This window comes from Apostichopus japonicus, chromosome 19, assembly GCF_037975245.1.
Source record: "Apostichopus japonicus isolate 1M-3 chromosome 19, ASM3797524v1, whole genome shotgun sequence".
Classification (NCBI taxonomy): domain Eukaryota; kingdom Metazoa; phylum Echinodermata; class Holothuroidea; order Aspidochirotida; family Stichopodidae; genus Apostichopus; species Apostichopus japonicus.
The window spans coordinates 553,566-567,533 of record NC_092579.1 but is presented as its reverse complement, the minus strand read 5'-3'; positions in this window follow the sequence as shown (position 1 = coordinate 567,533).

Below are 13,968 nucleotides of genomic sequence, written 5' to 3'. Positions count from 1 at the left end.
CAATAGGCCTATTAGCATTTCACCTGTACTGTATAGGGTACATGCATTCGTGACAGTGCTTGGTTCATAGAAATTTGTTGGCAACTGCACATGGTTTTGGAATTACCCATTTGTTGACATTAAGAAATGCTTTCTGTTTTTTCTTATGACATTTATTTAATTATTGCATTTAATTGCAAGTAGTAATTTACTACACTCAAAAACGCCTTTGCGAGTACACTACGAGTAATAGCTACTCTCTTAAAACACCATCAAATATACAAATTACATTGTTTTTACAGATTTTTACGTGCAATCTGAGAAATTGCAGGCTTGAGACCCATATTTTAGGGCTAGGTATTCGCAGCATAAAACACTCGGGAAGTGCCGTTTCCGGCCATCTGGGGGTTTGAAAAACCCAAAATTTTCTTGTACGCTCCGCGCCAACCGATGGTGGCGCTCCGCTTAGATAGTCTCCACACATTAGCCCCCCAATAATTTTCCCGTTCCGCCGCGCCTGTAATGGATACCATTTGTCCACAGGAGTTACGCCACGGGTGGAAATATACATGTTGATGTTAATTGGACATTGGTCATTTGGTCTTATTGTCCTTTCAATCTCTTAATGCATTCTAGCTTTGCAACACATTTTTTCATGTTCCCAGTATGACAGACAAGGCGGAACAAAAATGTGTCTATGAACGCAGATTTTCCTCAAATCTCAGTCGATAAAATCACCACGAAATGTTCCATATACGGCTTAGATTGCACCAGAGAGCTTGTAGAACCCCAGAGCTTCCAGGGCCCTAAGGCGGGCTCTGGACCCACGCCTTTGGGACTTCGCGCTCCGCGCTCGTGATGTGCGCTCCGCGCACATCGGTTGACTCTCCGCAGCAGCCAGGGGGGCCCTTCCTTCCCTGGACCCAGGGGCACCCAGACTCATCGTTACGCCGCTGATCTGAGGGCATTCAGCAATAGAAAATGTTCCACCCCTCCCCTTAGACCCCTCCCCCATATCACTCTAACGCCACTTTGGCCCCTCCCAAACAAAGGCCCTGGATCCGCCAGTGTTGGCCTCTATGCTAAATGTTCATTTTTGTATTGTACGACAATGGTCAAAGTGATCCGAACTTGTGAAGCTAAAATAAATACCAACCGTACATTTTATGTTAAGTATCAAATTAACGTATTTTGGCGGCAGAGGTTTAACATTTTTAATGGATGGAAGCGGTGGTGTTGTGAGGTCACATACTTGCAATCTATATATACTTATGCCGCTATAGTAATGCCGCGAGGTAATGACCCCCCCCCCCCCCACGGCACACATTCAAACATGTACCCGGTCATTTGTCTAATAGAAAATGAAACGAAAACTTTAATCATTGGCAAATTGTTAAAATAAGCCTTGAAAGGTTTGATACACCATTAATTAATTTGAATTTCATCTTAAAATATTAAAAGGTTTTAATCGAAATCGATCTGCTTATATTCTCTGCAGGTGGCATCCATCCATCCATGAAGTTATATTCTCTGCAGGTGGCATCCATCCATCCATGAAGTTATATTCTCTGCAGGTGGCATCCATATATCCATGAAGTTATATTTCTCTGCAGGTGGCATCCATCCATCCATGAAGTTATATTTCTCTGCAGGTGGCATCCATCAATCCATGAAGTTATATTTCTCTGCAGGTGGCATCCATCCATCCATGAAGTTATATTCTCTGCAGGTGGCATCCATATATCCATGAAGTTATATTTCTCTGCAGGTGGCATCCATCCATTTATGAAGTTATATTTCTCTGCAGGTGGCATCCATCCATCCATGAAGTTATATTCTCTGCAGGTGGCATCCATCCATCCATGAAGTTATATTCCCTGCAGGTGGCATACATCCATCCATCCATGAAGTTATATTCTCTGCAGGTGGCATCCATCAATCCATGAAGTTATATTCTCTGCAGGTGGCATCCACCCATCCATGAAGTTATATTCTCTGCAGGTGGCATCCATCCATCCATGAAGTTATATTCCCTGCAGGTGGCATACATCCATCCATCCATGAAGTTATATTCTCTGCAGGTGGCATCCATCAATCCATGAAGTTATATTCTCTGCAGGTGGCATCCACCCATCCATGAAGTTATATTCTCTGCAGGTGGCATCCATCCATCCATGAAGTTATATTCTCTGCAGGTGGCATCCATCAATCCATGAAGTTATATTTCTCTGCAGGTGGCATCCATCCATCCATGAAGTTATATTCTCTGCAGGTGGCATCCATCCATCCATGAAGTTATATTTCTCTGCAGGTGGCATCCATCCATCTATGAAGTTATATTCTCTGCAGGTGGCATCCATCCATCTATGAAGTTATATTCTCTGCAGGTGGCATCCATCCATCCATGAAGTTATATTCTCTGCAGGTGGCATCCATCCATCTATGAAGTTATATTCTCTGCAGGTGGCATCCATATATCTATGAAGTTATATTCTCTGGAGGTGGCATCCATCCATACATGAAGATATATTCTCTGCAGGTGGCATCCATCCATACATGAAGATATATTCTCTGCAGGTGGCATCCATCCATCCATGAAGCTATATTCTCTGCAGGTGGCATCCACCCATCCATGAAGTTATATTCTCTGCAGGTGGCATCCATCCATCTATGAAAGTTATATTCTCTGCAGGTGGCATCCATCTATGAAGTTATATTCTCTGCAGGTGGCATCCATCCATCCATGAAGTTATATTCTCTGCAGGTGGCATCCATCCATCCATGATGTTATATTATCTCTGCAGGTGGCATTCATCCATCCATGAAGTTCTTATATACCGATAAGTCAACATATCATCTGAATTATAAAACTAGGTTATTTACAAACGTAGCTCAGAATTAAAATCCGTTTTGTCGGTTTATTCTATGATGTAGACTATATCTTCTATTTCATTCCGACTTGGAATGGGGCCCTCTTTTTTTAACATATGTGTAATTTATGATTACAGTTCTTGGTTATTGATGATTTTGGTGTTATGCGAGTGTAAAATATAACAAGTAAACAAATTATAATTCAATCTTGAAACTATCTAGGTTTATTCAACACGGTCGTAAAACAGCACGCGTAATCAATTGCTGGTGAGCTGTTCAATGTGACGTCAACAGATGTGATCACGGGGTTTTGTTAACGTGTTTTTATCTCATTAGCCTTTATTTGATTGTATTGATTCTTTTAAAAGCTATTAATTTCAAAGAATGGAAGAAAAAATATGTTAATGCAATACAAAGCAAAACATTAAATCAAAATAAGTGGAATATTTGAAGACACTAAATGAAAGGGAGCGATTGTAACACGGGTTTCCATGGTTATGCGTGATCACACAGATCATATGGAATATTGTTTTGTTAACGTTTGAAAACAACAAGTATAGGCTGAACAAGAAAAGAAAAAAATGGGGATTTGTTTTAATCCCCACGAATGTTTGTTGTTATGCAACTTAGGTGACAGGCTCGAGCGAATGCTTTCACGTTCCACGTTTTAACGAGTAAATTATCCCACTTGGCGAGTGGGGCTACATGAGGAAACGATTACCTTCTGGACAAATTCCTTTTGCATTTTCCCGGGCCATCGGCGCTCAACTCACACAAAAAAGTTACCACTAACTATACCGTAGCCTACCAGGGCAGCCGATCTAGCCATCTCCGTCTGGCCAGATCCTGTACCTTGGCCTGGTCATTCAATACCACCATAAACCCCGGCGTGTGGTGAGGATAGGCGATATCCAGAAGGTAAGTCTTTCCCTCGTAAGTTGCCCCACTAACCAAGTGGGGATAACTTACATCGGGAACTACTTACCTTATAGACGAATTACCGATACCGTTGGTGGAAGCCGGGAACTCAACTAAACTTACTGGAGTCTAAACGACGAGGACATACGCGCTTCCTGGCGCAGGACGTCCCGTAAATAGGAGATGAAAGTATTAGAGGACTTCCAGGCAGCTGCCTGCAGGATCTTCTCCATAGAAACGCCTTTATAGAGCGCTAGGGCTGCAGATGTGCCCTAACGTATTGCACCCGTTGGCGAGGCGAAGGAGCTCCGGCACAGATCTCGCGATAGTCTCGGTGATTCAGCGTGAAATCGTATCTTCGGATGCGCGGGAGAATGGCTTGCGCGATATCACGAAGAGATAATCACATGAACGCCACAAGTGCCGTCATCCGGTAAAGGTACCACTTCAAAGAGCGGACCAGGCACCAAATCTTATCCCTTGCGATGGAGGAGAAGGTACCAATAGAGGCCGAGAAGATAGGCACCGACATAGAGTACACCGTCTGGGTCTTCTACATTAAGGACGGGTCCGGGACCAAGCGCATCCCGTGAGGTTTGAATCTCATGTGTCCCGGCAGCACCGACAGCGCGTGGAGGGCACTCCGACGCCAAGCCGATGCTGCCGCGGGAAAGAACGCCGTCTTCATATACATATGACAGGAAGATAGGGGTTCAAGGGGGGGGGGGCGGAGAGAAGCCAGGAGGTTGAGGACCGCTTTCATGTCCTACGTTTTGATGCCATGGCACGGACAAGGAGATCCAGGATTCAAACGGATGAAACTGTAGCACCCATGGAAACCCCTCGTGGATAACAGCAATAGCAGTATTGACTTGCTCCCATCCCCCCCCCCCCTCAAACATTGCCTTTAATAAGTCGACCACAACACCGACAGCCGTCGAATTCGGAAGAACCTGTCGAACGGCACACCATTTTCGATGCACTCTGAGTCTCGAATCGTAAAGGCGAAAGGTGGAAATTCGCCTGCCGTGGGCCGCCGTCACGTTGGTACGCTGACCAGGCCCATTCCGCCAAGCGGGTAACACCGATCCCAAACCTCTCCGTCTACGTGTAGGGAATTGGAGGCTGAGATCGTGTCTCGTCCCCGGAGCCCGAATTCTGAGCCAGGAGCACCTGGTGGGCTGGGAGGATCTGTAACGCCAAAGGTCACATGTAGCTCATGGACCAAACGTCCGTAGTCCTCCTCCGAGAGGACGTCCCCGACGGCTCGACGTCCAAGCCAGGAGAGGTAAGGCGGTCACCGTCCGAAGAGCAAAAAACCACTTCCAGCTGTCCCCTCACGGGGTCTCCGGGAGGAGCGTTGCTATTTCTATAAGAACGAACACTACACGTGTCCGAAAACTAGTCCGAGGGATGGACCTCAATTTCCGGTTCCCGGATCGGAGAAGGGGCACCTGGGGCTGTAGTAAGGCCACGATGGGGCGAGGTCGATTCAAGTGGCGGACGAGACACTTCCTGCGAACGAGCATGCTCACTTCCTGTTGCATGAGTGCTCAATACATAGAAGTAGAGCAAGGACATAATAAAGTATACCTATATGGTAACTTACAGCATGTTGTTACTCGAGTTTTACGCCTGCAGTGTGCGGCGATCATCAGACAACTGGACGTAAACATTCTTGAATGTGACCTTTTCATGTTATTTCTTCCTAGCACGGTTGGGCGGTTTGTTGACATGTTCACAATATTAGCTGGGAGATAATAAAGGAATCGAACACGCACAAACGTGAATCGGGCCAGTGAGGCCTCTGCGTAGAAGAAAAGCTGTCAGTCTCACGTACCAAGGACAGTATAAACAAAACAACGTAGCTCCACTGTAAGCAAACTAATGTGATTCCGACTATTGATGAGTTCTTTATAAACTTAAATAGTTAGAAGTTGAAAGTCAATTTCAAAGAAAAGTAAAAGTAAACGTTTTTTTAATTATGAGAAGCTGCAAAGTCTTTTAATTTATAATTGTTTTGTATATTTTTGCTACAGTATCTGCCATTGTACAGTATTCCATGAGAATTGAAATTTCAACGTGTGTATATTTGTCTTGTTATCTCTGTTTCACCTCATATATGTTATGTATATATGGTTACCGTTTGTACAAATAATGAATTGGACCAAAAAAAAAAACCTCTGGCTCATTCTGGCAATTTCCAGAGCAAACTAATACATATTTTACTGTATCCTCAAATAGGTCAACATATAAAGTATGATATTGGCACAACTTTAATTGTTTTACTCATCAATTTTATGTCTCATCTGCTGATCACGTGTTTCTTTGAAATAAGTTGAAGAAGAAAAAAAGATATATTAATTTTCTTGCTATATCTTAATTTTGTCCTAACGTCATTGATAACATTATTGAATGTAGTATGCACCATTTGTATCAAACTGGTTTGTTAAAAACGTAAAATATGTCTATTAAAGTCGTATGATTATTTTGATATTCGGATAAACACTCGTTAGGTTAAAGATCAGGCTATTGTATACGGAGTTGGTTTATGTCGTTTTTCATTTCAAGCATATGCATATAAATATAAACATAATCAAATTCCTCCATTCCTACAGTACAGGAATGTTTAGTTCATGTGATGTTTGTATGGGAATGTTATGTTTGTAATATTATCTCATTGAAATGACAGGATGAAACGCTTCTTATTCTTATTCCATTGAAAGAGCCCTACATAACAGATTCTATATGATCAGGTTTCTTTACCAATTAACCTAATCGAGTAAACTGCTCGGAATCACACCTTCATCGGAGACTTATTCAGAAACGAGATCGCCTTTTTAATCACAAGATCTTGAAAATAGAATCTAAAATATACAGCACGCAACTAGGGCAAATATAGAGGGAATTCATATGTTGTTCATGATCAGTGAAGTGTGAACGAATGCCCATTATATTAATGATGAAGATAACGCAGTAGCCTTGTGTAGGGAATGTAAATTAGTTGTGACCTGTGCTACAACACCATAAGTAGTTTCAAGGGCGGCGGAACCGGGGGGGCACAGGGGGCACGTGCCCCCCCCCCACTTTTCCTCAGATTAAAAATGTGCCCTTTGTCTACATAAAAATTTCTAAATAAAAAAAGAGTTTACAAAGCGAAACCCATTTCGAATGAAATATTTCGGGAAGTTTTAAATGTTTACTACCACAGGCGTAGGAGCCCAATTTGATTTGGGGGGGGGGGGGAGGCTGTAACGACTTGCCCGAAGAATATTACCAAAATTTTTCGCACGCTACGCGCGCGTTCAACATTTTAATGTGCATATCATATAGGCATGCAAAGGTTATTACATCGCATGCCAATAACATACAATCATTTGCCGTGTTATAACCCTTCCAAATTGGTTATAATTATTGGCAAAGTCGTTACAATAATAATGATCATAATAATATCAGTTTAACCATTGAAAAACACATAGAAAATTACTTTTCTTTCAGTATTTTGACATATTTCATTTGCTTTCATGCATGTATCGATCGCGTGTGCAGGAACTTGGACTTTATAATGATTTCACCTCATTTTGTCGTTTTCCTTGTTTCCCAATTTGCACATTAGATACTGCAGTGCTAGTATGCATTGTTTCCTTGAGGGGGGGGGGGGTGGCGTTGATGGAGTGATGTGTATACGCAAATAAGATAATACAATAAGAGTTATGAAGGGTATTAAATATCAGGCTGCATCAGTCCAATCGAATTTCTGCAAAGTGCCCTTCGACGTTGGTGCCCCCCCAGATTAAAAGTGCTTCCGCCGCCCTTGAGTAGTTTAATATTATAAGCATATATGTGCTGATTGTTTATAACTATTTTAATAATAATAATAATAATATTTTTATATATTTTAATATTTTCTATGATACGGGCGTTCCTAATGTGGGTGGGTAGAATGTTCCAGAGTTTGAGGGCCGGATATCGATAAGAACGCTCACCGATATATGTCTTGGTGTTTTAATCTTTCGTTGTTTTAGGAGAATAGCACTGTTAGGTCTGAGTGAGCGAGTTTGAATTTGTAAGGTGAGTAAGTTGTAAATATAGTTTGGGGCAAAACTATGGATGGCTTTTTAAGTGAGGGTGAGAAGATTATTCTTTATTATTTCAGAAACAGGAAGCCAGTGAAGTTGGTGGAGAGTGGTAGGTTTTCTGCAGTGGTATATGTTATCTGTGAGGGTAACTAATATGGCGGCGGTGTTTTGAATGCGCTGAAACCTAGAGATTTGGTTTAATCAGGAAGACCAAATAAACGGCTGTTACAGCAGTCAAGTCTCAATGATACAAAAGCATCGATAAGTGTCTCAGTCGACTTTTCATCAAGATATTTGCGAATTTGGCTAATTTTTCTGATAGCGTGTGAAGCAGAGCGGCATATATTATTTACATGAGGCATCAATGTGAGTTTATCATAAAACGTGCCCCCTACATCTTTGACATAGGTAACGGGATATAAACAAGAATCACTAATCTTCACGGAAGTGAACATGAATCAATTCAGTTTTGCAGTCGTTCAGAATTAGTTTGTTGTTTACACAAAAAGTTTTTATTTTGTTTATGCATGCATGATTCAAGTTTCTCAATAGTATGATCTTTTTCATCAATATTCATTTACACATCAACTTGTGTATTACCTGCATAAATCATCCCTTTCAGACCGTATAAGATGTGATAATGTATTTAATGGGGGAGATATCATATGTGAATACAGGTCATCCATGCACTGTTCCTTGTGGAACACTCGATATTCAAATAGCGAGGTGAAGAATGTTCCTCGTTAATGTGTGATATATGCGGCCAACTTCTAATTGTTATTTAAATTGATTAGCAATAATTTCATGAGTTAATGTCTAATCGTGACTGCTTTGTTTCATGTATTGCTAAACCACTCAAATCAAAGATCTAATCAACCGTTAAGAGTTATACATCTATAATTAACAAACTGCCATAATGTAATTTAACAACAAGAACTTCTTTAACTCACATGGAAATTCAAAATAGTTTAACTATATATGTGGTGATGATAACGGGTCGCTTGTTCCGGAAGATGTGTAGTATTATAGTCTTAAATTCATAGACATCTAAATTTAAAGCATTTTCATTTGTGACGTCAGAGACACCTAGACACTAGTTTAACTATATATGAGGTGATGATAACGGGTCACTTGCTCCGGAAGATGTGAAGTATTATAGTCTTAAATTCATAGACATCTAAATTTAAAGCATTTTCATTTGTGACGTCAGAGACGCCTGTCTTCATCGGCAGACATTCAATGAAGAGTAAGTCTGGAAATGTTCATTTGGTTTAATATGTGAGTTGTCACTGTTAATAATGGGAAGCAGGACACTTCGCCCAACAACCATTTCGCCCAACTGCCATTTCGCCCAACCTTACCATTTCGCCCAACCAGCCTGGTCATTTCGCCCAACCAGCCTGGTCATTTCGCCCAACCAGCCTGGTCATTTCGCCCAACCAGCCTGGTCATTTCGCCCAACCAGTCTGGTCATTTCGCCCAACCTTGATTAAATATGATATTTCAAAAGGAAACGTTCGGGAATTGTTAACGTTACAGGATACGAACCGAATATTAAGGAAATTTGAGGATCAGTGTGTTAGGGGTTAGGTTTGATAGTAAACGTTCGAATATTAAGGAATATGAAGGAAACTTGAAGTCCTTTACTTTGTATAACTTTAGTAAGGAAACGTTCGGGAATTTTTAACGTTACAGGATACGAACCGAATATTAACGAATCTTGAGGATGGATCAGTGTTTTAGGGGTTAGGTTTGATAAGTTTGATATAGTAAACGTTCGGGAATTGTTAACGTTACAGGATACGAACCGAATATTAAGGAAATTTGAGGATCAGTGTGTTAGGGGTTAGGTTTGATAGTAAACGTTCGAATATTAAGGAATATGAAGGAAACTTGAAGTCCTTTACTTTGTATAACTTTAGTAAGGAAACGTTCGGGAATTTTTAACGTTACAGGATACGAACCGAATATTAACGAATCTTGAGGATGGATCAGTGTTTTAGGGGTTAGGTTTGATAGGTTTGATATAGTAAACGTTCGGGAATTGTTAACGTTACAGGATACGAACCGAATATTAACGAATCTTTAGGATGGATCAGTGTTTTAGGGGTTAGGTTTGATAGGTTTGATATAGTAAACGTTCGGGAATTGTTAACGTTACGGGATACGAACCGAGTATTAAGGAAACTTGAAGTCGTGGTTAAATTGACAACATATGTGATTACTTATATGGTTACATTGATAAAGTGGTTACAATGATTAAATATAGTAATTCAATATTACGGACGGGTTTTATCTATATATTTTTTTCAATTTAATAAGGAAACGTTCGGGAATTGGTAGTCAGTAGGATGGATCAGTGTTTTAGGGGTTAGGTTTGATAGGTTTTTATGAAGACCGATTCCACTGTGTTTGTATAATAATATTACTTCCATTGTATGCGTAAACGCCTAAAGTAGTGTAATCCTCTCATTATACCCGAAATAACTGCTCAGACTCCGATCGATATCGAGCGGACCTCACTTTTTTATTTACCTATTACGAAGTAACCTAACCCAAAATAAATCAAATTGAACTAGTGGAATAGAAAAAGTAATATTATTCTGACTGAATATTATAGTAAAAATAAGGTTGGGCGAAATGACCAACACGGTTGGGCGAAATGACCATGCTGGTTGGGCGAAATGACTATGATGGTTGGGCGAAATGACCATGCTGGTTGGGCGAAATGACCAGACTGGTTGGGCGAAATGACCAGGCTGGTTGGGCGAAATGGCAGTTGGGCGAAATGGTTGTTGGGCGAAGTGACTAGAAAGCTTAATAATGTATTACCAAACCTCTCTTTTACAATTTACAAACGGTTTGTTGAAATATACGTATCCGTTCTTTGTTGGGAACACCATAGTTCGATCAGGACATACATAGCTGCTGTTAGAACTGCAGTACATGTGACGACATAAATTATAAAACCGCTAAATTCTTAGAACGTTGATCGTGTTTCTAACACAAACTCCCCGTCGATAATTCTACTATAGATACGACCAATGAGCTGCATAATAGATGCTATCTTTCATTATAAATGGAAATGTACTTCCGTTTATTTCCCAATCATGGTAGAAACACCTTCCAGATACATCACACAGTATAGTCAGAATAACCTAATGATGGGGATTGAGCAGAATAATCTGCTATTCAACCTTAGTATATATATGATACGGTATCGATCATCATCATCATCATCATCATCATCATCATCATCATCATCATCATCATCATCATCATCATCATCATCATCATCATCATCATCATCATCATCATCATCATCATCATCATCATCATCATCATCATCATCATCATCATCATCATCATCATCATCATCATCATCATCATCATCATCATCATCATCATCATCATCATCATCATCATCATCATCATCATCATCATCATCATTATCATTATCATTGGTAGTGGTAGTGGTAGTGGTAGTACTAGTAGTAGTAGTAGTAATAGTAATAGTAGTAGTCATAGTATTAGTATATGTTAGTATTATTAATATTATTAGTATTATTAGTATTATTATAAAACAATTAACATTACTCCGGTTTATTCAGCTTCAATTGAATTTTTCCATATTGTACATTCTCTTACAGATAACAGGCAATAATATTAGATTCAAAAGAAAAGGTCATCGCATTTTACAAATGCATTTCTTATTTCAGGATAAGTAACACAATATGGTACTTCTTTGGCTTCTTGTAAAATAATTGTGCTGTTCCACTTGAATAGCAAATTTAATCTGATAAAAGAATTCCCCAAGAGCAGGTTTGACTTTCTTCATTTTACATGCATAAATATAATATTTCTTATGAAAGAGTAAGAAATTATACTGGTGTTTTTCGGAAGTTTCCATACCCTAAAAACATTAATAATTTTCTACTTTATGAATTATTACTCAATTGACACGAAAACGAATTTTAATATTAAAAAATTGCTGTAGGCATGTATTAACTTGTTTCTTATTGGCCGTCTGAATCGAAGGCGGCGTAGCTCGTTGATCGTAAAAAAAAGTATCACGTAACCTCTGAAAGGTAAAGCTTCTTGAAATATTTTGCTATTTATTCTTTTCATTTATTCCCTGTCTGACTGTGAAAGATCTAGACGGGAATATATCCTGATGTTCTAATTCCCAAACACAAATAAAGTGTAGTAGCTATTTATGTAATCGTGTTTAATACGTACAATAACCCACTATATAATGTTATGTCATGTTTTACGAAGTCAGTTACAAGTACGTCTTTTAGTTCTAAATAAAATTCCACGGGTAAATATCGTTAGGGCGGCAGGTATCGGATGCTTTTGGGTAATATGGCTTTTTCAGGTAAACACATTTACCAGAGATTATAATTCATGAACTCCTTAATCATGGATATAAATCTAAAAGTGCATTTTGAGAGGTGCAGTAGTATATTAACTTTCTGCATATGATCTCATGATAAAGTAGTTTATTAATTATGTACCACCTATGCCTGCAGGTATTGAGGACGTTTACAGACAAATGAAAGTGAACATTACATATTCGTTAGTTCAGCAGCGCGACATAAAAGGTATCGCAGCTAACTCAATGGCGGAGTTGGTCGGTGTTGTGCAAAATGAGTAAATAATGAGCGTTGCGCCCTTCTCAATCAATATAAATCAAGATAATCGTCTGCCATCTTTAGGGCAGATTAATCCCCCTCCTACCCCTAATCCCTAACTTTTGGACTTAATATAACCAATGTTTACGGCAGGAGTTTGTTGTCAACAAACTGAGCTTCAAATAAGTATTTCTTCATAAATCTCTCTCCCGATTTATCCACTCATGCTAACTGGAGTAGGAATGTTTGTGAATCTGCCGTTGGCCTCTATGCTAAATGTTCATTTTTGTATTGTACGACAATGGTCAAAAGTGATCCGAACTTGTGAAGCTAATATAAATACCAACCGTAAACACCGTAAAAACATGTACCCGGTCATTTGTCTCATAGAAAACGAAAACGAAACCTTAAATCACTGGCAAATTGTGTTTTTTGTTCATCATGATCACTATTATTGTTATCATCATGATATCATCATCATTATCATCATTATATCATCATCGTCATCATCATTACTATCATCATTATCATCATATCATCATTAGTATCATTATATCATCATCATCCTCATCATCAGTACAATCATCGTCATCATTATTACTATCATCATCATCGTCATCATCATCATCATTAGTATCATCATTGCCATCGTTATTATTATTATTATTATCACTATCGTTATCATTATTATCATTATCGTCATCATAATCGTTATCATTATCATGACCATGATCATGATTTTTATCATAATTATTATCATCATGGCTATTATTACCATAGTTATCATCATCAATATGTATTACTCTGCTATGAGCAACTTCATGTATCTTTCAGACACTTACATTTATACACTCACAATACTCGCCCTGATACTAACTCTGAAAGCACACTATGTAAATCAGCATACGCCTCTTCGTACAATCACAACATCAACACACCGCAAACCCAAACATATAAAATTATCATAAGCTAGACACTAAAATGCTGAAAATCCTCTTAACGACTTAGCACGCTAACTCATCAAACATAAACTTCAAATAACAACAAAGACTCAAATGTACCTATATAATATATATATGAATATACACGCAATACAACACTGACTAATTGAAGCTGCTGAAAACAACCCAACCTACGTAGAGTGATTCTATGCCAAAAAAGATCAGTCTGATCAAATAATCCTAACATATCGAAACATAAATAACGGAAAATAAAAAAGTTATTGACGATGATGATGATGACGATCACGATGACGATGATGATGATGAAGTAATTCGGTACAAGAAGTGGTTTAATTCAAATGTGCTGTATGTCAGGGATTTGTATGACATGTTCGGCATGCCTCTGTCGTATACTGCTTGTATTGCTTAATTTATTTGTCCAATCTTTCCTTTTACAAAGCTGAATGGAATCAGGGACGTAGCCAGGGGGGGGAGCAGGGGGAGCGACCGCTCCCCCCCTTTCAGTGTCGATTTTTTTTTTAAACT